General features: G+C 48.7%; 1 protein-coding gene and 1 long non-coding RNA gene across 5 annotated transcripts in view; one reads left to right on the top strand and one right to left on the bottom strand.

The window, feature by feature from the left end:
• The window catches only part of KCNIP1 (potassium voltage-gated channel interacting protein 1), a 241,922-nt gene that overhangs the window by 33,649 nt on the left and 181,842 nt on the right, over positions 1-26,431 (top strand). The window lies entirely within an intron of this gene.
• The window catches only part of LOC308177463, a 67,297-nt gene that overhangs the window by 15,677 nt on the left and 25,189 nt on the right, over positions 1-26,431 (bottom strand). For 2 of the 3 annotated variants that reach the window (XR_013939131.1, XR_013939133.1), the window contains one exon: positions 1-26,431. This exon is cut by the window's left edge and continues 14,830 nt beyond it; it is cut by the window's right edge. This is a non-coding gene — a long non-coding RNA (uncharacterized lncRNA). The other variant, XR_013939132.1, reaches the window with a different exon arrangement.

Here is a 26,431-nt window from a genome sequence, read left to right as displayed (position 1 = left end):
CAGTGAGAGCCCCAAGCCACGATAGCAGGAGAAGTGCCTTGCGTGTCGCAGGGAGGAGCGCATTGCTACCCATATATGTGGCAGTATGGCCATTAGGTAGGAAGCAAAGGGGCTGTGCTAGGGACTGCCTGCTAGGATGCGCACAGAGCCTTGCACCTTTTCTTCCCCTCTTCCCTCCTTAAGACTCGTAAGTCCTTTTTTTTGGTCCACCCTGTCTCAGTTAATCTGCCAATCTCTTATTCTGGAAACTCACCCTGCAGGATTTATGATGGCCTTTTTGGGTGCCGATGATCTAAGTCAAAGAACAAACCCAAACCAGAAAATTGATGGATTATGTTCTGAGCCTGCCATTACATTATGGAGCGTCTTCATGAGCCTCAGCTCTGTAGTATTATGTTTTCTCCCATAATGATAGGAAAGTCATTGAAAGTGTGCTGGAGAATACATCTGTGGGAAGGCTGGAGATTTTTCTCAAGGGTAGTGTAGGCACTGTGTACTGTTGAATGCAATCAAGTTTAAAAAACAAAGCAAAGAGCAAACAAAACAAACAGAAACCACTTTCACATCTGACATAAAAAAGTGCAAAACCAGGCAGCTTGTACGAAATTTGGCGTGTAGTCCAACCTACCGTGTGTTTTTGTTATTCCTTGGGTCCTATGTCTTCAGGGAAATGTAACTCAAGTTAGCCTAAGAGTATTATTAGAGAAGCAAGCATGGATATTTGGCATGGTTGAGAGGCTAACATAAAAGTTTTCTCTTATCAGCTGTAAGAAACTATTCCCAAACAGTTACCAAACTGATTAAAAAAGATGTGACCATCCTACCTCTGTTTTTGCTCAGACAAGCTCCGCGGGCTACTGTTTTCTGTGTTTTTCTGGTGAAAGTGTCACCTCACGGCCGCTGGTCCCCCTTCACCGTCTCGTGCCCTTGGATACATCCAGACTCGTGATGGTAAGGGATCAAAATGCTTTGAAACATAATGGCACTGGGAGATCTGCTGAAAGGTGTGCAGTGAGGGGCAGTGGAACGGAGTACTGAAAAAAGAAGGAAAAAATCATCCCATAAACACTTACTTGCTGCTGGTGGTAAACAGATTAATACATTCATTAAGCTGAAAAGCCAAACAGTGAAAAAGTGAGTGAAAAAATTATATTCTTTAATGTACATAATGAAAGTAATAGTCAGAAAACATTAGACTCCATCAGCAAAGAGCTGAGTGTCTTCTGTGCTGACTTCTCATTATTGATATTTTGCTTTCAGCCAGAATGCAAATTAAAAGCTAACCAAGTACTAAGATACGACAAAATAGTGCAGAACTTTGAAGCATTTAGCACAAGCTCGGCTTTGTTTCATGGTGTACAGACCATTTGGTCAGGCTCTGGCTTAATTTGGTGTTTCCTACTTCATCGTAGCACATCGTGGGATCCCCCTGGGGAGGTGGTGCAGCTGAGGCTTGCTCTCCTGTTATTTTACTGGATTTCCTATCCCTCGCCCCAGCTCTGCTAGGACCGAGGAGCATTGCGTGGGTCTGCCAGCAGCAGTGCCCGGCTTGGCACTGACTGCAGCTGATGGAGGATTCCTCGCAGAGTCTTTAAGCATTTTCTTCACGTTTCAATTCTCCTTGATATAATAGCAACATTATTTAGCTGCCATTTGCTGTCCTCGGCTTTATAAGGTACTGCTATCTTATTAGGTCAGGGAATTCAATAAGGAATAGAAAGATTAAATTAGATAAAATGAAGAGTATGCATCGTAGGAAGGAAGGTCTAACTGGGAGGAGATGTCAGAACATACAGAACAGTTTAATGCTTAGAAATATGTGGGGAAAGGCATAACTGTCTGATCTGAAACCCAAAAGGATTGACTCCAGTGACAGCAGGGATGCAGCGCGGGGCAGCGGGAGCCCTGCATAGCTCCTGCAGCATGCGGTGACACCTGGGGCCCTCCCATTGCTGTCATCCATCTGGGTCCCACCAGGCTAAGCTGGGGCAGGGATGTCCCAGGCACACCTGTGGCTCCCTGCAAAGCTCCATGAAAGCAGTTGGTCGTGCCACCGCGTCATCGCCGGGCTGTTCCTCGCTGTGCCCCAGCTGTGTGACACCTGGGCCACCAAGTGGCTCCGGGGCAGAACGAGGCCTCAGGGAAGCAGCAGTTTGTGGTGTGAGTGTGACAACCCCTCGATCTGTTCATCTGCTAATTGTTGTGCTAATACAACCCGAAAAAGGCAAATTATCCATCAGAAGGGAGCGATAGTTGGTCTCTCTCCCTCCTTTGGGTCTGTACCATGACCAGGGACCACTGAAACTCCCGTCTCGCATTGGGTAGCTGCTCCTGGAAGCACTCAGAGCCCCCCACCTATTCCTTGAGCTCTGTTGAGCATTTACCAGCAATCTCTGAGGGCAGTACGCCTTGCACGCCGTTGGGGTGGTTGTTGTTATGCTGGCTGTGCACTGCAGTTAGGGTTTCAAAATTCAGTGCAGAGGCTGAAGAGGGAAGAAGGGGGTTTTAATCCCTCCTGCTGGTACACGTTCCCTGAATGGCCACACCAAAGTGATGAATTTAAGCTTCTGACAGGGTCTTCACTGCAATATTAATAGCAAAGGTTGCTGCAGCTGATAGCAAATTAGATAAGGCAGGGCCCCCCAAGCTTACTGCCTGCCGCTGAATTAGGTTCGGCTTTAATATTTCACTTGACTGAAGAGAGGTGCTTGAGATCTGTATAGTGCCCAACAGTTTTAACTTGCTCCAAGAAACAGAAAAACTTGGCTTGGGCTGTGGCTGGGCCATTGGCATTCATGTCAGCTGGGGAAGAATCGATAGTCGTGCCGGGGAGCAGTGGGGTCGGGAGTTAGCACCGCTGGGAATGGGGCAGAGGCTGGAATGGGGTGGGGAGAGGTCACGGCAGCTCCTTGGGGTGAGGGCCCATGGCGGCCAGCCAGAAGGCGCTCAGCAGCAGCCACGGCAGCCAGGGTAGCAATAGGATTTCTTTGTAAAAAGCAGAGTTGACAAAAAACATCTAATGAGCACTTCAAAACACTTAATGAGGAGGCACAGCCACGTAAGCAGCTTCAGGAGTTCCCTTTGGCTGTACTGTACAGGATCGGGCCAAGCCGCCCTGGGCAGGGCAGGGACCCCCCAAAGGTATCGGGAGCTGCAGGGAATCTCGAGCCAAACGTCACACTTAGCAGCAATCGGTGTGAGTGAATTTATGGAAACCCCGCTCACTGTCTGTACAGGCCATTAGCTGTTCATTGCACCGTGTGTAAATTATGGTGCTGCAGAGGGAGAGCCTCGCAGGAAGGATCCGAAGCAGTTTTAAGCAGAAGGGTCTGCTGCCGGGCTGCGGCACCGAGGCAGGACCCAAGCAACTGGGCATTTATTTTCCTGGTGGTTAAAAGCCACAGCAGCACTTTAGGTGCTTGTGTGACTGATTCGCTTCTGGACCCGTGCTGTGTTGTGCTGTAGGTATGTATACCCAAGGTGTAAGGATGAGCAGGATTTGGTCATTCCTACAGGACACGAGAGCGGTACCAGTGCTGTTCTGCTGGAGAAGCTCAGCTTGTCTTGTCTTGTCAGCAAGTCTTGTCTTGACTGCCACTGATGACAGGTGTATCCTGTAATCCCTGTTGTAGCATACCTGTTAATTTGATGAAAATTTCATTTTGAAGCTTGTTCTCGCAACCTGACCTGGGCTAATTAACTGACAGCAGCCTCACGCTGCAGCACAGCTTGGTTAGGGAGGCCCTGCCGCAGGAAGAGGCGAGCGCCGTGGGTCTGAGTCCTTTGGGGCTGCTCGTGGGTTTGGTTTTGTTGAGACATTGACTGCAGGCAGGAAAAAGTTAAAACCTCTGTCTCCCTCTCTGCCTTTTCTTTTTTTTTTTTTTTTTTTTTTGCTGATGCCTCACTTTACACAAAGGATTTAAATAATTGATTATTGTCTTAATGTAGAAAAGTCAGCATTATTTTGCCAGGAAAAGGCAGCACGTGATCCTGGACCAAACGAGCAGAGAACGCCACTTTGTGCATCGTTTGTATATGATTTATGTGGGGTGGGCCACCCGCAGACACCAGCTGCCTCCTTACTTGGCACACACAGTTGCAGAGAAGGGCTCAGGTAAAACCAGGTATTGCCCTTCTTTGTGCTTTCCTGTAGAAAATGTTCTCACATTTGGGCTTGGAGAAGTACAGATGTTATGGGGGGAACAAAAAATGTCCTTTGAATTATTATTGTTTTGGGAGAGATTTTATTGTTGCCCTCAGTCAACACCCGGTAGCTGCAAATAGCTCTGATTCACCACGAGCTCGCGTAGCATCGGAGGCGCAGCCGGCAGGAGGCACACAGCGACTGCCGTGGCACGTGGGACACCGGCTGTCTGGCATGGCACATGCAGCAGCGGGATCATGTCGGTGGGTTTGCATAGCCCTCACTGGACTGGTGACGTAGTGCAGCCGACTGGGTCAGGAAAACAAGTATTGGTGTCTTTGGCTGAAACGTGAAAGGAACCTAATCGAGGTTTCAGGGTTTTGGTGCTTGGAGAACAGGGGGGATTCTGTTCATTGCATTACCTAATTTATTCTGTTTTTTTTTCTTTTCTTTTCCTGGTAATTGTTGAAGGGTTAATTTGCATGTACATTTTCCCTGTTTGCCCATTTCCTTAAATACAGAAAGAACTGCAAAGACTTCTCTGGGCATAGCGAGGGCTGATGGATCCTTCTGTCCCTGTTACTAAATGCTGGGCGCTTTTGAACAGCTGACACGATTCTGCCTTGAGCTGGTGACAGCTGCAGACACCATGGGTTTCCTTACACCATGGCTTTCCTTACACCATGGCTTTCCTTACACCCACTGAACCAGAGGGGTGGCGTAGCCAGGCTCAGTTTGAGGCAGCCAACCCAATCGATACCCAGGTGGCACAACGATGCATTGCACACTGCTCAGGTTGGTCACGTACTGCATGAAGCACGGCAGTCCCGCCGCCCACCCACCCGCCCTGCCAGACCCGTGCACGGCTGTGGCAATGCCGAGGGTCGGGCTGGAGTCAGGGGATGTCCTGCAGGGTCCCTGCCCTCCCAGTGCTGAAGTTGGCATCAAATGCAGCCCGTAGCTGCCACTTCTGTAAGCGTGCTCCAGCAGGGCAGCAGTCCGGGGAGACTCCCAGCTGATATATGCCCAAATATTGCTAAGCACAATGCAAATTTAAATTGTGTGTCCTCTATCAGCACGGGTCCTTCTGCGAAGCTTTCTGGCATTTAGCACCTGGCACCTGTGAAGGGGCTGTTTGAGGAGATGAGCCCATCTCTGCCGAACAAGTGCAGTAGCTCCTGTTTGACTGCAGGCCAGCCTGTCTTAGTCCCATTTGGGAGAAATTGTGCAAGAGTTGAAATCTGAATTAAAAAAAAAAAAAATCATGTAAATGCTGTGCTAATATATTTTCCTTGAGAAAAAATCTTTTTATCCATTTTTGTTCTCCTTACTGGGTGCTCTTCTGTTGCACAGTTTGCCCAGGCTGAGGGACACTAGCTGGCTGCTCCTTGATGTGGCTACAGAAAAACACATGAACGTCATTTCAGGGACTCCCTGGCCTCACGGTATTTTGGTGCTTTTTCAGAATCACTGCAGCTTATCCCTAACTCCACTGGGATCCATACGATCAGGTCTCATTGATTTGAGTGCCAGATGCACGAGTGCACCTGAGAAGTGAGTCAGAAACCAGGGGTTTTAGCTGCCGATGGAGGGGAGGTGCCCTCATCTCCCTGACGGCTTGATTTGCTTCTGCAGCTCATTCTTCCAAATGAGGGGGGAAGAAAGATCCTGCTCGTTACGGGAGCATATGCAGTGCTGTAACGAAACATCCTGTTCCAGACAGGACGTGTCAGCTACGGCTTAAGCCCCGGAGGTTTGCTATTGCGGCAAAATGAGCACCTGCCTTTGCCACACTCCATAAAGCGCCTGCTCTGTGGGTTGCTCCGGAGTAGCTGAGAGGAGAGGGATTTCTCAGCCTCATTTGTTTCACAGTCTCCAGGTGCATGAAAAACTTGATTAGGAAACGTCAGGACAATATGGCTTGTGAAATGAGCTTGTGCGTGGAAAACACCTAATTCCACCTCCCGGCTGGGAGCTGGGTTTCCCAGTCAGAGGACAGCAGGTAATCTCACTCCATCTATCTCAGACCTTTAGGACAAACGGGGATGCCCTCACTCAGTGAGCGGTGCCACCTTTCGGGGAGCCCAGGTCAGCCCCCATCGCGCCTCCCCTTCGTTCAGAAGCAGCTTTCGTTACACCGAGCGGACTGCCTTCGGAGCACGGGCAGTTTCCCTAGCGTTGCTGTTTGTTCAACACCTCACCACAGCAACAACCACGCTGGCTTCCTGGCTTTTAAGAAATTCATGGCTTTGTTTGTCATGCTGTGTTCATCACTAGCAAACAAGATTTTAGTATAAACTCCTCCAGATGGTCTGTCTGAATTGCGGTGGCTGCCTCCTGATGCCAGGGGTTGTGCTGCTCGTTCCTTGAAATCCTTTACCTCTGGCTGCTTTCTGGGACCTCTGGCCTCAGTGCTATTTCCAGGAGGCATGGAGAGGATGTCCCCAGGCTGGTGCTGACAGCAGGAGGTTACACATCTCTGGTTTGCGACGTCCCCGCACCACTGGGCACCAAGGGCAAGGCGCCCAACACCGTACCCTTGACCTGTGCCCACTATGTCACCCAAACAGAAGGCAGCAGCTTCGTTAGCAAGACCCACAAAGTTGGAATATTTGTGAAGTTTTTTCCACTGTAGGTAGAGACATACATTCCAAGCCTTTCAAGTAAATAAATAATAAAAATTAGGTCATGACGGAGGGTTCACACAGACACTGCTGACACTGAGATCGTGGTAACAGCGTTGGTGCTTTGTGAGACCAAGACGCGCCAAAGGAAAGAAGAGGTGGACATGCTACGGTCAGAGGTTCGTAAATATTCATGTGGTTCACGTGAGATATTTACAGCCCCTGCCATGTTGTCCAAAGCGGGACCCTGCATCTGGAGGTTAGGTGACTGTGAGCGCAGAAAAGCAGCGATGCAGGCCAGGAGGGGACGGCGAAGGCGCAGAGCTGAGCACGCCGGACTCGTGCTGGGTCACTGCGAGCAGCTCGAGTAAACAGTCAAGCCGAATTGAGGTTTTGCACTTTATTTGTGCTTACTCATTCCTTCCCTAATAGAATAACTAAAGCAACCTTTACCTGAAATATTAAACCCTAAAGATTTGCTGCCACAGTAAATATTACACTTGAATTGATTAGGTGCACTTCAGAAATCAAGCCGCATTCTTAATAGAGGAGCAGTGCATATTTTCAATGTTTATCATACTGTATTAGGTGTTTAATTAAAAAGAGGTTCCCGGAGGATTAGCCAACTTCGTGTTGATGGCAGAAGCAGATCTGTTAGCAATTTTTGGCAGGTAATTATAATGTGGAACTGGATGGCTTGAGCTGAATATTTTATGACAGCAGTTCTAGTTGGAATGAAGGAAAATATAATCACTCCTTTTGCTCGGGGAAAAGCTAATCAAACAAGTACACACACCTGTTTGCTCCTGCAGGTTTGTTGGCTCGCTGAGCGGGGCAGGAATGAGTGTTGGTGATACCCCAGCCCCGGGCTGAGCTCCCCAGCAGGGCCCAGCTGGAAAAGAAGTCTTGTCCTCCTCCAGCGGTGCACAGCCTGGCTCGAGGCATGCTTCTCAAGGGGCTTGTTGAGGTCAGAGTTGTTTAACCCAAAGCAGCCACCATCCACTGCTCTGTTTGACAACCCTAAGGCTGAGCAAACCTGGCCATGGCCAAAATTTGTTGTGAGAGGGGAAAAAGAACGTGAATAGCAGTCTCCAGCCACCAAGCTGTTCCTGCACCAGGGTTTCCATGGCAGATCTTTGGGACAGGTTGGTGCATGCCTATGCTGCCACATCCGTTTGCTGCTGCTCGTCTTGCTGGAAAAGCTGCAAATGAAGGGGCTGTAGTGGGTCAGAGCATTGGCCCTGTAAGTCCCGCAGCAGTCCTTGCTGGTGGCCAACACCTGCGGTCTCACAGAAGAGCAGAAGGAGCCTGCTCCGGCGCTGCTGCTGGGAATTATCTGCATGCCATCGGTCTTCCAGGCAAAGTATTTGCTTTGATGGCTCTCGTAGGAGCGACTTCTGCAAGGCGCTCCTGAATGGGGCACTGACTTAATGTGGCTCGAAGCGCTCAGCTCATGGAAATGAGGGAGATGAGAGACGGGAGGGAGAGCTGGACCCCATGCTGGCAGCTGTTAGCCTTGTCCCTGTGTCACCACGCGGGGAGCCACCCGTAAGCACTGACAGGAGCGCTCAGAGATGCCCTGAAACATCGGGCTCAGCGTTTTACAGGCATTGGGTTGAATGAGCTGATATAAGGAGAAAGAGAAAACAGATGGGAGCAAGCATTTATGAAGCAGCTGCCTGTTAACCAATAATTTGGTACATTTCCTTCAGTTCTTTTCATTAAGCCACAATATGTGGATGTCTCATTTTCCGTGAGATGCATTGAATGTTCAAAAGGCTCGGCTATAATTACGCAAATGCTGAAAGAGCAGAGACACGCACTGTGTCAAGAATAGTTCCCTCTCTTTGTGTTGGGGAGTACAACACCCAGCTACAGCCTCCTCCTCCTAAACTCATCCCTTCTTGCTGAATTCCTTCCCGCAATTAACAGGGTAATGAGGTGAAGTGATGATTTGCAGCAAATATTGGTTAAATCTGACAGCTCCGTAGGGAAGGTTTGGTTACAGGTCTTGGAGCCGTTGGTGGCAGCTCAGTGGGGTATCCCTGAATTTATCCATGTTTATGGAACAAAATCTGCTTAATTGTCTGTAACCTGTTGTGGGAGAGAGTTGGAGCTTTCTCTCTGATAATAGCCAGATACAGTCAGTTTTTGTTTGTGCTACAAGTCTGAGACCCCTCGAGCCTGCAGTTTAAAAAAATAGGAGTGAATTTTTGTAAAGAAAATGAAAAATAACACTGATTTTCATACATCGTGGCAGAGCTGGTTAACAGCATTATGTTAATGGCTCTGACTCTCCCTCACCAAGGTTCCTGCCATGGGGTTAGCGGGGAGAGTCGAGCGGTGTGGGGCCCTGCAGCAGGACAGGCAGTGCTCGCCTGGCTCCGGGAGCTGGCAGGGAGATGCTCTGATGCTCCCTGCTCTTGCTTCTGCTCCTCCAGACCCGTCCATGGGCTCCTTGACTCATGTCTGCCCCAGGCAGCAGGAGGGAGTGTCCTTCCCAGGCTTGTGGCTCATGGACGCAGTTCCCTTGGTGACCGTCCCTGCGGAGCCTGGCGCTGAGTGGGCAGAGGCAGCGGTTCTGAGTGCACTGTTAGAAGGGGAAGAAATCGTAAGGGATTGCAGGCAGATGGGGCTTTTGCATGATGAGACGTGCAACCCCAGCTTTCCCAATGCGGAGCAAGGTGCTCTGTTAGTGCTTGGGGTTTCTGTGTGTGAATTAAGGCCCTGGTTCCCAGGTCTGTGGCACGAAGCTCGCCTCGTCTTTAACTCGGGGCTGGAAGAAAACCAGGGCTCCGGCACATGGCGTGGGTGCTACCTGCTGCGGTGACCTGCCAGGCAGCCCAGCTTCTCAGAAGCTCTGCAACCAAATCTGAAGGAAGGCTTCCATTTTTGTAACCTGTTTCCAACGCTCTTCCAGCAAAGTTCGCAGTGCTTCGTTCCTCCTGAGGCTTTTGAGTCCAGGGGAGAAATTCCTGAGGGCAGGTGGCTGTCAGAGCTTCCTTACGGGTGGTGCCGTCCCGCGGAGCTGTGACAGCTTCTGCCTCTGGAGCGTCTTCCTGGTGGGACACCAAGGACCTCTGTAACCTCCTAGCCCTGTCAGCTCAGAGGCTGATTTCCATTATTTTTGAAAGTTTTACAGGTGTTAATGTCAGATAATAGTAACGTTTTTGTGAGCTTCAAGTGGTGCCACGTGTAGATGTGGGAGCACGGCTGTGCAGTAAGTCAGGTCTCGTGCGGCCGTCTCAACAGGCAGGCCGCTTCGTCTTCTAGTGTAGCCTCAGATCTGGATGGTTGATGCCTCAGATTAATCATTAGCTTCTTACCAGCCTTGGCCATTAATCTTACTCATTTTGAGAGATCATTAGGGAGTCTGAGACTACCTGAGGATGCTGCTGCCTTTTGTGGCAGCCGAGTCCCACGGGTACATAGCACTCGGGGAACCCAGGGGGCCTCCAGCTCACGGGCAGCCCTGCTTCCCGATGACCCACGCAGGCAGCTTTTACTGCCTGGGGTGCCCTCAGTCCCCAGACGCACCTGTTTCAGCTCTGCTGTCGGTGTGGGCAGCCCCTGGTTTTGCTGCCAGCCCCTCCTGAGTCAGGAGCTGCTGCCTCGGTGCGGCACCAGGGCCAAGGGAGGCTTGGGCACGGGACCGGCTGCGGCTCCCCAGGACCGTGACTGGTGCTCAGCAGGCTGAAAGGGAAAAGCGGGCTTTGAGATGAGCTGCTCACACCAGCTTTGTTATCTCCTGAATTTATTAACGCCGCAGAGCAGCTCAGGGTTCTTTAAAAATTTCCATGGGATTTACTGAAAACCAAAGCCTAAGTGGAGATGAGTGTTATTTACCTGCAGTGCTTCTTAGAATTGTTAGTCTGGAGCTTAAGCAGCAGCAATTTCCCCTCCTCCTCTGGGTAATGGTCCTCTGCGTTAAAGCTGAGGCTGGCTGCGTGTCTGCGTGTCCGTGCAGACATCCAGGCTGGTCGGGCTGGGCCGGGAAGTGCAGAGCTGGTACAGAGGGTGCTGGGGAGGCATGCGTAGAGCCCCCAGAAGGCTTCCTTCTGGGAGAAGTCAGGACCATCTTCCCTTCTCTTGTTGGTCAGCTGCAAGGTCTGAAGGCTGGAAGGATGGACATTTCCCAGGTGGGATGCGCAGTCGGAGACCTGGGGCTCTCTGAGCCTCCTCGCAGCAGTTTCCCATCTCCAGCGTGCTGGAGGAAGGCTTGCAGCTGGACAGCGGCACCTGAGAGCTGCTGATGGAGGGCGCCTGCAGCGTGCCAGTAGGAAAATGGAGTAAAAATCAATTCTTCTCCTTTTTCTTGAATATCATCCATGCATCTAATGGGGCTTAGGCAGCGTGCCGAATCGTGTCCACTGCTCGCAGCCTCATCTTTCCCATTGCACTTGGAGATGCCTGAGGCAGTGACTTGGGGCCTGCACAGTGATGGGCCTTTCTGTTCCCTCCTGCGTGCTGTGCTCTAGTCTCGTGCTACCAGGAAATCACCGGTTGTGCAGAATCCAGATCAACTAATAGATAACTGGATTAACAGAGATAGCATACTGTGCAATCAATATTTTTTCTTCCCGTTTCTGGGGATGAAAATAAGTGAAATCGAACCAGGGGCAAGGTACTGTAGCTACAGCACTGGTGCTGGACTTACAGAGATAACTTAAGCGTTTCCTACTCTAAGTACAAAGATAATGATTACTTCTCATTGTTGGCACCAGGAGGCTTTATGTCTGCGTCGGATAGGCTCTGTACAATTCATTTCAGTCATCATACTCCTTAAAGTTAGAAGGAAAAATTAGTTAGTGACATTTGAGGATAATAGAAAGTTCAAAATACTTATGGTCAAACTTTGAATAGCTTTAAGTACAGTTAGCAGGACTTGGGCATCGATGGCTTCAGCAGAACATGTGGGCTTCCTACATCTGACGCTTGAGTGCCTACCGTGCTAGAGTTTCTATTTAACTGTTAATTAAAACATTCTGTTAAACTACTGAAATCATAATAGATATTCTGCAGTTGGTGTAATTGATTGTCACGTTTATCAAGCTGAAATTGTGGCTTTATGAGAGTAAAAATGTATTAGCAGCTTCATGTTATGCCTCTACACCACAGCCGTACTGCTGGATACGTACAGTTATTATCAAAGCCCGTCAGATGTACGCATTGCTGTAATCAAAGGCGAATAGCTTTTAGAAACTAAGAAAGATGAATGTATTCAGTACTGGAACTGATTTGTAGCTTATTTTTTTAAATATATAAGCTAATGTTAAAGTAAACAGGCTCTAAAGAATTGCAAAGTGAAAAGAAACATAGCTTGCTTATCAAGCTTTGTTAGTCCTGAGTTAATTAGTCCTGAAGTAGTTCTGAATAGATAGACACAGGAAAAATGGGAGGGCTGGGCTTTTCTCTTGGGCTTCGGACAGGAATTTCAAATGCTGTGCAAAGGCATTCAGTCAAAAAGACAGGAGATTTCCAATAGCCAGTGGTAATTCAGTGCCAGGGCTGTCCGTAACAGCAGAATCATAATAAATAAAGTAGCCAGCAATAAACTATCTCTGTAGTGGCATTTTATTGGTGTGGAATACAATATAAAACGGCTGTCCATAAATACTGCATCGACGTGGCCACACTGGAAGGCAGTTTGGGGAAATGGGAGTCTCAAAGTGCCGTTTAGGAGCAAACCTCTTCCTGCAAAAAGAAATAGGAGCACTGAAAGAGGTAAGAGAATTAGTGGGAAGAAAATTAGCCTGACCAAAGGAAAAGGAAGGTATTACTAACAGGAGCATGGCTGCATTTTCAACGAAGTTGATTACCAGGTGTGGCAAATACGTGCTTTGCAGCCGGTGTGTCCCACCAAGGCAGGGGGAGAGGAGGGGTGCTGTACGCCCCCGCCCCAGGCAGCCCGGTGCTCCTGCTGGAGATGCCAGGCACGGATCAGGGGGTGTTCCCTGCAGGCAGTATAACTGAGAACGGGGCTGGCCCACCTCCTTTTAAATACTTTTCTCCACCAAGATTTTAGAGAGAGGAACACGAATTATTGTGCAAAACCCAGGAAGGCGTCCTGCAGGCAGGGAAATTTGTGGCTCCCGCCGTGTTAGCTCTTTCTGTGCTACACTGAGCACAGATTTGAAACGTGCTGTGGTAATTTTAGTAGAAAGCCAGCTAAGAGCAAGAACTAGCAGTCATGGTATCAAAGGCTTACATACCGTAGTGACCCTAATCTGCCCCAAAATGAATCCCCCCCAGCTTGGTTGACACGCAGGGCCTGCTCCTGTTGCTCTAGCTGCTGTAGCAGTTAGGGCTGCGTGCTGTGCTGTTCCGCAGGGCACAGTTTCCCTTCAAACTTTGTACATGTAAAGCAGCAAATGCTCTCCCCAGCAGACACCCGTGTTTGCTGTTCCCCCCCTGCCTATTTCAGGGGGAGGGACGACGGCACCCGTCCCCTGCCACCTCCCTGGGGGAGCAGCCCCAGCACCAAGCGGGCCAAGGGCTGGGTGGCTCCTGCTGGGTGGATGGAGCACCACGAGGAGCACCCTGCTCATGTCTTTGGGGCTGACAGCCAGGGCTGGAAGGAGGCCGGAGCCATTGGTGCCGCTGCTTTGGTTAAAGACAAAGCCGGGGCATGAGGTGAGACTGCAGGAGTGCTGCGAGTGTTCATGCAGGGACTGCAGGTGAGCTTGTAGCAGAGACAAAATGACCATGGATAGCTTTCCATTTGGGGTAATTTCGTCAGAAAGCCAGGACGGAGAAAGCTAGTGGTGTGTTTGCATGGCTTACGTAAGTCTTCTGGGCTTTTCTGCTCAGTAATATCAACTGTAATCATTAAGATTACAGCTTAATTATCCACTTGGGCACAGGTACAAAATAATAATCCTGCCTCGCTTGTCAAAACCGAGCTGATGGCTGATGGCAGTTGTGGGATTCTGCCTGCCCCAGCCACGACTTTCATTAACTCTGTCAGTGTGACAACTGCCAGCTCCCGCTATTGACAGAAACTCCATGTTACATTTGCTAAATTTCTGGCTAGAGCTACAGGATCTGCTGTATGTGCTGCTGCTCAGCTGCATTGTGATGCAAGGATATTTTAACAAGGTGCAAAAGGAACCCCAGGAGCTGTGCTTATTGCCAAATGATCCCTACCATAAAGGTTCTTCCGTAATTTCTTAATCCTATATGAAATATAGAAATCAGTCATTGAGTTCCTGAAAGGAACAGAGCATGCATGGCGTTCACATCCCCAGCGAGGCATGGTTCAGCGCTCGTCATGATACGATCATTTATCAGTGACAATACTAGAGGCAATTTTTAAATCCAGCACCTCTGCCATGTCTGAGATGAGCATCACACGTTGCTTGGACAACTGTCAGCTGCTCGGTACCGAGTCATTTGTTACATCTTTTTATAATTCCTAGTTCAGCCCTTTCTCTAACAAGTCTAGCTCACTTCTTTAATCATGATGCAATCTTCACGTTGGCCCTCAGCCAGTAATGCACACATTTGTACCTCCTGGTAATTTGACAGGAATTGCATTTGCATAGCTCTGAAGATTGAAAAGATTACATGTCTTAATTATATTCAATATTTTCATTATTTTTTGTACTCCTAGTGATGGGCAGGAAAGCCAGCCTATCTTCTCAGGTAATATCCTATTCTTTGACATTTGTTACCATGTTTTGATGCAAGGCTTCAGGCCCGGTTGTGACTGCTAGTGTCAGAGAGGGAAATAAGGAAAGCAGGTTGGCACCGCATCCACGGCCCTTTGGGAATGTGTGTCCGGGCTGGCTGCAGACCTCGGCGTGTTTTGGGGAGCTCACCTCTCTCCTACCCCCCCTCTCTTCATTTCTCAAGGTGAGGAGGCATACAGGAGGAGGTAGGGTCAGGCAGAAGGCATCGGAGGGTATCAGAGCAGCACAAACTGCTGGCGATGCTCATCCCCCTGCATCCCTCCCTGCTCCTGCCAGTCCCTCTCCAGGGTGAGGCAGCAGCGCTGCCCTCCCCTGCACTGCCAGCCGCACACGGGCTGGTGTTTGGAAAGCCCAGGGCAGGGCTGCACCTCGAGGGGAGCTCAAGAAATGCGTAATTTTGGCCAGCAGTTATCCTAGCGCATCTCTGACTAATGAAAATGAAAATTAGCGATTGGACACACTACATTTACTCCCAGAAATGACTGTGCAATTTTAACAAATGCTAACAAATATTAGCAAATACTGTGCGTGTGATCGCTATTGTGGTCCCTCGTCTGACAGCCACGGCTGGCTCTCTGGGGAGAGGTTTGGGAATGCCAAACATCGATCTCAGATCTCTCATTACTGCCTTGGTGGCTGTGGTGTTTTTACATCTCTTTTCAACACCTGACTCTTTTTTTTAGCCTACTTTTGTAGCTTTGAAAGACACCTTGTTGGGTGTGCGAAGCCTGACCTCTTCATGTTCTACCTTTTTAAGAACTTCTTGGACGGTGGTGTAGTAATGCGGGGAGGTTTTTGTTCATACCCTTTGGAATTACGTGTACTAGGCTGAAGGATCATTTCGGATAAATGCAGATTGCAAATGGAGCAGTGCCACTGACAGTCTCCTGGGCAAACACATGGCTGTGGACAATGAGTCACTGCTCTCCCGCAAGACAAATAAAGCAGATTTTCACTAGTTTTTGGTCCTTAAGGCTCAGTATTGTTATCGAGGATACCAGTAAGATAAGGGCAGGCTCACGGTGAGTAGAACAAAAAGAATCTCTGGGAAAAGGATTTTTTTTTTTTCTGAAAGAATGAACTCATTATCCTTGAAATAATTATTTTGATAGACTCCCTGTGGTCTACTGGAGATGTGTGTGGGTTTGCATTCGTGCAGCTGAATCAGGTGGATATCCATCAGCCCTGGTTAAACATGTCATCTGTAGTTGCCTTTCCAGGTGCCAAAGCCCATCAACATTTAATGTGGCTGATTATTAAGGAGCTTTTGATGTGTTCATGCTTCTCCGGGGCTGAGCAATGAAACGCCCGTAATACTCAGCATAGCAGTCTGACATTTAAATGTCAGTTAAAAGCCTTTTTGAGTTGGTACCATCTCCAGGGGGACGTGCGCTTTATTATTGGGATGGCCTCGCAAATACTTGGATAATGTGACTGCGATTTCAGGTCTTTGCCACAGTTTTGCTCTACAAAGAGAGGATTTAAAACTAATTATTCCCAGGACCTGCATAACTTAGGGAGTCGGTAATGAGTAGTACGGCAGCTGCTGTGTGCAGGGGGGCTGTGGGGACAGGCATGGGAAACTTTGAGCGAGAACCACGATGTTCTTATGAAATACGCCCAGGAATGCTTGTAAAAATGGCAAACATTTATGTTGCTATTGCATTGAAACCTTCTTGGCACATCCTCCTTGAAAACAGTAAATGACCACAGTAGGGCCAGCCTCCAGACCTGCTCCAGGTCCTTGCACATAAGCCTGCACTAGAAAGGGGCTTCCAGCAGGGCTTGAGGCATCCTCAGCCCCCGGTTTCACTCTGGGTGCTGCGTCCTGCCCCACAGCAGCGTTCCTTAGTCCTCTTCTTCTCATCGTGCAATAAACCAGCCCTGGTCCCACTGCAGGGAAACACCAACAGAGCCAAGAGCAAAAGTGCCCTTCCTGCCTTTCAGCAGCATTCTCTTTAATTTTTAATGATTTCAAATTACCCTATTCACGAGGCTTCGGAATAATCCATAATGTATGCACGTTTGGTGGGGGACAAGTGATGTCATCCGTCTTTTTCAAGCCTGAGATTATCATGTTAAATGTGGTGCTGACAGTTTGAAATCCTTTATAAATGAATTAAATTGCTTTGTAACATCTAAAAAGCATCGTCTGCACTTGATCACAACTGTTCCTTTTTGAGGTAATAAATAAAGTAATAAAAGCATTTTTCATTTAATTGTTTGAGGCTTGGAATCAGATCCGGGAAGAAAAAATTGAATATAAGTATGAACTCATGTTTCTAACAGCTGTTTTATCTCAGGAGGATCGTTGGCTCCCTTTCATTAAGAGGGCAGTTGTGCTGTATTGAGAAGCCTGAACCAAAATTCAAGCAAGAAAAGGGAAACCAAGGAAATTAACCCGTCCTTCTTCCTAAAATGACTCTGATTGAAAACAAGACTGGGTCGGCCTGATCAGTCATACACATTGAGCCACAGTACCGTGCTGGCACCAGTGCTGCCGGGCTGTTTTGGATGTATGCTGAGGGTACAGGCAGCCGTCCCTGAAAGGGACCTACAAAGACCAGAAGCACCTTAAAAGAAAGTTCCTTACTTTCAGTCTGTCCATCCAGAAATGCACATGAGCAGTAACTGGGAACTCTCCGCACCCCGAGTCAGAAATACCTGTACAGAGTACGTATGTATTTGTGTATTCCAGGGCCAGATAGTGGCTGTTCTTGTTCAGAAATTTTCTGTAAGGAAATCTGGGCATGCCATTGGCACGTGAGGGCAAGTTAGTGGCATTGATGCGCCAGTGACCGACGAGTGTCAAATGCCCCGTTCGTGTTTGCAGCACAAGCAGACTGCACTGAACTCTCTGCTTATGTAGTCTCTCAGATACATTGCAAAGAAATAAAGGTAATTAGGAAATAATTAGGATCTATATTCATTCACCTGCAAAAATGATGCTTTATATTCTAGAGCTTCTCAGATTGATCACAGAAGGTAAAGGGGATCTCTCCTTCCATTCACAAATCTGTCCCTATATATATGACAGAATTAATTCAATATTAAGCTAAGACATACTGAATAAAACTGCCCTGAGATGTAAGGTATTGGCATGGAGGCAAGTGGGAAGGAGTGGGAGAAAGCTGGGAGACATCTGAATGTTTGAGCCCAAATCTGGAAAGGAAAAGCTTGAGTCTCTCTGTTTTAATTATTTCTTATTTATTCACCTGAGCAGTCATTTTTAACACTACGGCAGTTGCTGTTGGATGTGATCAGTATTCACCCTGCTCTCGGTGGCAGAGCAGGTGGGTGAGCTGCACACCATTCTTCTCCCTCGTTCTGTTTTGCATAAGCACTATTAAAATATAACTATTCACTCTGGTGCCATCTATGCTAAACAGAAATGCAAATCACTGTCCTAAAGGCAATTCAAAGGATTACTGAGCGCTGTATACTTTTTAATCATCATCTTGTTACTCTTATTACCACTAGCAACAACTGCGTGTTCTTTTAATCTGGCGATACCCGGTGCTGTGAGGGGCAGGGGCAGGGCACCGCGTTTAGAAGGGCAGGAATGCTTGCATGGAAAGAGAGTAATGAGGTTTTAGCCTTTGAATTAATTTTGTATTGGGATGAACTTGAGACCTCTTAAAATTCAGCTGGAGATGTTTACAAGATGCAGAGCAGGCCTGTGGGCAGAGCAAGTGGGTGCGGAGCTGGCTGGGCCTGATTCACCCCCACGTTTGTACCCTGGGGACCCCAGGTCCTGTGGAGGGCCCGGGTCCCTGTTGAGCCGTGAGCGGTAGCTCACGGGGACGCAGCTCAGGAGCAGAGCTGGTAATGCAGACCCGGGAGTTAATCATCTGTGTTCCACTTTACAGAAGTAAAACAGGGAGCAAGAAAGCGTTTAGCTGCCACTCCCTGCAGGATTGCAGAAGTTCAAAGAGACGTGCAGCATTTGCACCTCTGGGCCATGTCTGAATTACCTGTGGTTCTGAACCCGCCCCTCCTCAGGGAATAGCATCTTTTTCATATTTCTCTAGTGAAGCTTGAGGTTTGATCTCTTCCACCTGATTCAAAACCAGTCAAAACGCCAGGTGCTTCAAAGGCGATGCTGTGAAACCCAAGACCTGTGCCTGTCTCCCTTTGGCTGGCACCCGTTGCCCGCAGGTGCCAAGCGAAGTCCTCTGCTCAACTCCTTCCAGTTCCGCTCTGAAACATAGGTGAGTTTTTAATTGCCATGTTCTTTGTTAGTTGATTATATTCCTGGTTCCTTGTTCTGTTCGATAATAATTTGCAAAGGCTAGAGTTAGCTGTATTAATTCATCGTGCATAATTAATCTTGCATAAATTAGCAGCGTAAAAGTTCCGTGCTGTGACTGGGCCCATCAGCCAGGCTCGGTTCTGCCTGGAAGAGAGAGGCAGCTCCGAGCACGTCTCCGGCCCACCTCCTTTGGGCACCTATTTCAGTGCGGGATGAATCACATGCTTTCCTTCTCCTTGGAGGAGAAAGAGCCTGGATGACTCACAGACACCAGCAAAGTGTTTATAAATGTTAGATGTCCTGGTTAAGCTCACCTCCCTAAGCTCCTTCCGAAAACGCAGAAGAAAATAGGCATTTTCAGAGGCAAGCTCAGTGGGCTTATTTTGGAGGCCTCATACCCAGATGACTGGCCCTGTGGAGACACGTGAGCTTTCCATGGGAAGAGTCCAGAGAGAGTGGAGCTCGTTGCAGATGCCTGTGTTAGGGCTTTGCTGGGCTGCGTGTGGTGTCAGGCTGGGGCTGTGCCCCACAGCGTTAGCTACGAGTCCAGGGGAACAGCTGCCATGCCTGCAGCTGTTACAGATGCTGCGAAGCACGACCCCAGAAGCTGAACCATAAAATCCTGTTCTAGTCCTTAGGAAGGCTCCCGAGTTCCTGCTGGGCTGCATAGGGTGGGCGGAAAACTTGTGTGGTGCTGCAGTATGGGATTTTCATTTTCTTCACTCTCATTGTATAAACTCTTCTTGAGGAGGGAGCAGAGACCTTTTTATTATTACTGTTGTTGCCTATGAATTACATTAATAAAGGAAATGCATGACTGTGGTTGCCACACTGGTACTGCTGATGGGTGTGGGTGGTGAAGCCCTGTTCCAGCAGAGCACTCAGCCATGCTTCGTGCCCTCGGGCTGCAGGTCCAGGACACGGGGTGGCTCCTTGTGGTGGCTCCTTGGCCAGTTTGGCGCTGGGCAGCAGTTAGCTGCCTGCCAAAGGATTGCTCCTAAAGTGGGTTGAGGTTGTGTTTCCATTGTGTTAGATGGCACGGATATCTTAACCTCTTTGAAAGCCCAAAATCACCCAAACGCATCAGTTCTTATTGCATATGTCCCTTTAGGTTTGGGTATATTCTGCTAAGCCTGCATGCTCTTTGATTTCTACTCTAGTACTTCTCATTACGATAAATTTCTCTCCCTTATAAATATAGTTAAGATAATTGCTCCTTTTACAGCCTACACTTACCTTAAAGCTTTTAGCTGAGGGCTCTGGAGAAGCATTTCACCATCACCTCAGCCATGGGCGTGTCGCACAGCCCTGCTGCTGCTGTGCCCAAGCCCGAGTGAGGATCTGTTGAGGGCTCATCGGCTCCCTGAGAAGGATTCAACTCCTTCCCAGGCCTGAAATAATGTTCATCACAGGTGAACCGGCATACTTGCAAACTGCTATGTGGCTTGATGAGTGAGCTGCCATTTGCCATGGGAGGTTGCACGCTCTGTGCTTGGCTGCTTTGCGCTCATCGTTGCTGTTCCTCCGTTTGGCTGTGGAATAATCGGCCTTCTGCATGGGTAGCTCACTGCAGTCAGTGTCTGAAAGGGAGTTGTTGGAAGTGAGTTAAAATATAACAAAGGAATTTAAGAAACAGAAGAAATGATTTGCACTTTGCTGTAAAGATGGTCCCCTTTCAGCTATCCAAACGGCAGCACCAAGATACTACCAAACAAAGGCATATTTGGGAGAGCTGGCTGAGCATTTCCCATTTAAGCTATGTTCTTAAGAGAAAATGCAGCTCTCAGAAGAATAATTTCTGAGAAATTCATTTTTACTATTATATATTTTACCATCATTTTGACCTAAATCTTTTGCCAAGATGGCGCAAAGCATTTCATAGCACGTTGGTATTAGCTGGGACTGCCCCTACTGCTGTGCACTGAGCCGTAGCTCAGGACGCCCCGTGTTTAGCTGCTTGAAGGACGGCACCATCCTTGTCTGCAGGTTTCTTGCTGGCCAGAGCCTGCCACTGCTGTCAGAGGGCACACAGCAGGGCCAGGGCCCAGGCAGCCACAGGAGGACAAGAGCAGCAGGGCCCTGGGGCTTTGAGCGCTGTCCCTGAGCACGGAGCCAGTGTGGCTGGGGAGTTGCACTGTAGGATGGGTGGAAAATCAGCAGGATCAGGCTCAAAGCCAAACTCATCGGATATTTAAACTCTACCAATGAGTCAAGTTACTAATATTTTCTTTTGCTGGAAGCAGTACCTTTGGAGGATTTACTCACCGCAGCACTAAATCTGTTGCAGCAGATTAGCAGCATCGTTACAAGGGAAAGCAGGCTTGGGAAGGGATGGCTGGCAGAGCGGGGAAGGCTGGAGTGAAAGCAATCCACAGCCTCTCAGGAGAATGAAGTTAAATCATTTCAGCCTGTAAAAAAAAAAAAAAAATCAATTCCCAAGTTGTTTTGCTTATTTTATCCTGGTTGCTGTACGTTTGCTTCTTCATTGCAACTCAGGATATGCTGCCTGTAATCTATCTGTCAAACCCATCGCGTTGATTTACACCCCTGCTGCTCACGTCCAGTTTATCTCCCTTGCGAGCAAGGCGGCAGTTCTCTTCCGATGTTGTGACTTTTTTATTATTGGAATTTATCTTGGGCTGTGACTACAGCACGGTGTGCTCGCCTCTTTTGGGGAAGGAAAAGCTTGTCGGGTCCAGAGGTGCCCTCTGCCCTGGGAGCACGGGGTGCATGCAGAGCGCGGCTATTGACTCCGTGCCTGCCGCAGAAGCTCTGCTCCCACTACGTTAATAGAGTTTAAGGAGGCAAACAGGAAGAAGAAAGCATTTTTCTTATCATGACAGATCAATTTAGGATGTTGTTTCCAACTTTGTAATGCTCTAGATGCCATTTCTAACGAAAATGTTTTAATCTCTGTGGCAGCCTAAATGCACCTGATAGACTATATGCTGTCTCTGGCTTGCGTAGATAAAATAATTTTACTGTTAACATCAATAATTCTCTCTGTTTCCACTAAAAGCTCTTCAGCATTATTCACAGGAATTGAAATATAGATCCAGAGGCAGCGCAAGGCGCTGTGAATGGCAACAGCCATGGCTCTCTCCCGGCTCTGCGGGGACAGGTTTCTGCATCTAGGGGAGCAAGAGGGATTCCCGCAGGCAGGGTGAGAAGACGGGGGCACAAGTTACTCCTGTGCCCAGCTCCATGCCAAAGTCACCATTTGAGGAGGCACTGGAGTGTTGGCAGGGATGGAAAAGACACAGCTCAAGGAAAATGTGCCCCATAATGCTCTGAAAGGCTCCCGGCACTTCAAAATGCTGCCAAGTGACTCAGGCATTGCTATTTTTTGTAGTTACTTTGCCATCTGAAAAGCACAGAGCAATTGGAGAGGTTTCTAAGGTAAAAGGATGCCACCTGCATTTCACTGAAAATAGGGAGATTTAGTCAAGGCTGAAAATGTACTTGGTAGAGGCAGGAAAATGACCCCTGGAAGGGAAGGGGAGGAAAGAGCCCTGCCCTAGGCACACACCTGTGTCAGGACATGGCTACCCGGCCCTGTCTTCAGGCAGCCACATCCCATCACTGACCTGCCCGAGCTTCTTTGCAGAGGGGCACAAAGGATGCAGGAGGCTGTGTCCTCCTGAAGGCTGGTCCACACGTTGGGTACGGCACGGTGCTCAGGCAGGTCACAGGTCCCCAGCCTTCCATGCCGTGTGTCCCTATAGAGCCAGAGAAAAACCCCTACGGAACAGGAGGTTAAGAGTGATGCTTCCTGCCTGCCTGCCTTTTGGGAAGTTCTTGTTCTGATTTCTCCTCCTTTTTTTTCCCCTTTTTTCGATGTGTCAGTGCACATTCCTACATGAGTCTTTGTGCTTGCATGGAGAGGGCTGCAAATCACGCATCAGGCTCAGCTGTTTCAAAAACCAATTACAGAAGATAAAAAAATAAAGTACAAAAAGGGAAGACCTAAATGAATACTGCAAAATGAATCAGGAGGGGGGAAAACTGGGTAAAAAGAGAAACATATCCGAGCTAATTATTGGAAAGCCTCTGGTTTTGAAAAAGGACATATTTGATGGGGGAAAAATACGTGTTGTTTGATATCGTTTGATTCAGTGCAATCCCAAGATGCTAATTAGCATGCAGCAATAGGACAGTGCTCCTCATAGCTTACCTACACCTCTAATTTCCTAATTTCTCTGTCAAGCTGTTTTGTGTAAATTAGTCTGTTTAGTTCAAGAGCTTGTGCCTCGTCATTATTGTCTGCGGTGCCTTATTAGACCGTCTCTCTGTAATGATCACTTCACAACTAATAATATCTTCAGTTTGGGATCTGTTCCTATTCCCTGATCTAAAGCAATGATCATTTTCTGTGCATAAGGAAATTTGCTATCTGTTTCACTTATGCTGGCTGATTTCTTTCTACACATAATAAGAGTTTTAGCACGGCCCATTTCTCTCCAAACAGCTTGACTTATTACAGAGATGCTTTGGAAGCCATGAACTTGGGTTTTAATTGGACATGAGATGGGAGCATATGGGATAGCACCTTCCTCGGGAGCTCAGCCCCGCGTTGGCTGGGAATGAGGGACCAACAAAGCCGTAGCGTATCATCTCTGCAAAGGGGTATTTTAAACATCATGTGCTTTTAGCTCCTGCCGTTGAATTGTTAGCTGCTAACACAAATCCTGTCATGGCTGGGAGCTGGGGCATGTAGGATGAGGGTGTCCGTGCCCCCTGGCCCCACACCGTGCAGGGGGGCTCCAGTGGTCCTGGGCTGCTGCTGGGATCGCCACCTGGCTCAGCACCTGGGGAGGACGAGGCTTTGCTGGGAGATATAAGCTCAGAAGGGATTTTTCACGCTGAATGGACCTCTGCACACCAGAGCCTGTGGATCCCAGGTGAGTCAGTTTGTGCTGGTGAGAGGACACCAGGCGCCACAGACAACGCCCGTGTCGGCGTGTGGGCCTGTCTGACGCGGCCTGCATGGCCGCCCCTCAGTCCAGGCCTTCTGCTGCCTGGATGCTTTCCCTCAAAAGTCAGATCTGATGAGAGAAACCCATGTGTCAGCACGCCACAGTGACAGCTGCAGCTCCTCTCCCTCATCGAGCTGCCTCCTGCCGTTGTCTGTCGAGGTCGAAGCCCCAGCCCCTAGCTCCGGCCTGCGCCGCCAGCACCGGGCTCCCCGCTCCGGCCCTGGGCAGCACCTGCCCTCGCACCAGGCCCATGGCTCCCCCCAACCCTGCGTGTTGTAGGGGGAATGCGCTTGTAATCAGGCTGCTACCGCATCGTCCGCACCTCACAAACGCCTTTAAAAAGTGAAAGCAGTAACACCACAATGAGAGCAAGTTGCCAAAGCACTCACCAGTGTTTCCTATCATGGATTTAATATTTCTTTGAGGTATTTCAGCTCCTGTGAAGTAAAACACCATCTTCCCTTCCCTTCCCTGCCTGCTGCTATTCCTTTCCAAGAATGAGCCCATAATTCACTTATTGAATAATAACTGTCACGTTTCCTGAGAGCACCAGCCTTATTTATGGCTTTGCCCCCGGGCAAGAGGAAGCGAGGAGCTGCTGACAAAGACCCAGCTAGCTATTTATGTCGAATTTCATTTTAGGGAAGGAGCATCTTGACCTGCTTTCGTGGTCTCTGAAGTGGTGCCAGCAGCGTAGGATACAGGGACTGAGGTCCTCAGGGGACTTCCATCATGCCAAGTGGAGCTGCAGTGTCAGCTCCTGCCTTTACCAAGACGAGGTGATCGGTGGGCTCCAGCACTTGAATTTAAGGATCCAGGCCATACTGGTATGGGGAATGGCACTTAGCTGGCGAGGGGCTTGTACAGGGGTCCTGCAGATGGAGGATGTCCTCAGATCTCCATCACGCACTTAGAGGTTTGGGCATGGCACCCTCTGCTTCATCAGCAAAGTGGTTGGAGGTTCATATCATCTCATGTATGTTTAGAGACTTACGCTAAACGTTGGAGATCTAAAGTGAGTTTAAATGTTTTAGTGGTTAATTATGAAACAGGGAGGAGCTGTAAGTGTTTTGGGCTAGTGGAACCATCTGCAAGAAGTAACCCGTCAGGGTCAGACTCTCTCTGTTTTTACAGAGGCTTCCTGAATAAACTCAGGTATTTATGGATGTGTTTGCCATTCACAGGCATTTGGAAGTGTCAAGGGCTTGATCTACCCTTGTGCTTAACGTTTTGCTGGTTTATCGTTGGGCACTGTGCAAGCCTGAGCTCCCTGTCAGGGATAAGAGAGGGCATGGAAGGGGTAAAGCAACAGGGGAAGTATATGGGCTGCAATGTAGCACAAAGCCCAAAGGGGCCTGGGAGCCCCACTGATGGGCTTCATCTCTCCGGGCAAGGACAGATCTTCGGCACCTCGATCTTCCCATCATCGGTGGGGCCCGCCTGTCCCCAGGGAGAGGCGCAGTAGCTGAAGGCAGCTCTCACACCTGGGCACAGGTAGCCTTCAGTCTGGTGTCCAGCTCTGTGCCCAGGGAGCCCCAGCAGTTCATTTATGTCCACTGCACCAAAAACCAATGTGATCGTAAAGACCCCATCTACTTTACAGGGCTTTAGAATAACTTACTTGGTATGTGGCTATCAAAACCTGTAGAAGTCTTCCTTTGGGGATGCCGTAAGTAAGCATAATGATAAAGAGAAATATCTGATGTGAAAAGCCAGGACAAGTGCGCTGCAGTCTATGCTGAGGACTGCAGTGAGATGAAAATGTTCTGGAGAAAGAGCTTGCCCTCAAGAATAGTGGCAGGTGACCATTCCTGTAGCTCACAATGATTTCTCCACAGCTGATACATGTATTAAAAGCAATTCATCACTGACCGCTCTTGCTTAACGATGCCGTGGAGCAGAGAGATCCCTGCTGCCTAAAAGTGACTGGAGAGATGGCTCCAGTTCCTGTGTCCCTTGGGGAGAACATGACCAGTTAAGCAAAGCATCTATGAGGGACTTTAATAGTGTTAATACTCAAATGTTTGGATGAACAAGAACATATCTGTTTGCTTCTGCTTCTGCGGCATGGTGTGCTCAGTGGAGACACTGAAGTTGGTGAACCTGTAGCAGAGCTATAGGAGTTGGATGGTCCACGACTGCCATTTCCCACAGATGTGCAAAATGTATGTAATTCTATTTCTTTCCCCGAGTGCTCTGAAATTGCGTCTTCCGTGTTTCAGACTGAGACTCATCAAGGGAATTCTTTTTCTTGTCCAAGTCTATGACTCTGTACTGCCACAACCACATTGCAGCTGATGTAAAATGTTTTTCATGATGTAGGAAGCCCAGAAATCTTTGTGAGCTGAGCTGGAGATGCCTCACTGAGATGTTTAACTTGATGAAGAATTTCTGAGAACTGGGAAAAGAAGCTGGACAAGAGTGTACAACGTGTCCCTGGGGTTGGCCTTGATGCTCACACAGAGCAATACAAACTCAGGTATAGGATAGCATATTAAAACAGCTCCCCACAAACCAATTTAATAACAACGACATGTAAACAACAGCATGGCAGCAATAAGGCAATTAGCAGTAAACCGAGTTACACAGCAGAGGCTGAGATTGCTCCTGGTGCTGTTGCTTTGGAAGAGGAATGAACGGCCTGCCGAGCATGCAGGGAGCCGGGTGCTGTGAGCAAAAGCTCTGCTGCCTGCGGGAGCCTCCTTGGCCATGGCACCAGCCCCAGACCAGCACCATGCTGTGCT

Source organism: Anser brachyrhynchus (assembly GCF_964034855.1).
Source record: "Anser brachyrhynchus genome assembly, chromosome: 14".
In the NCBI taxonomy this organism is placed as follows: Eukaryota; Metazoa; Chordata; class Aves; order Anseriformes; family Anatidae; genus Anser; species Anser brachyrhynchus.
Note: the sequence above shows the minus strand (reverse complement) of the source record. Positions and strands in the feature narration are given on the sequence as shown.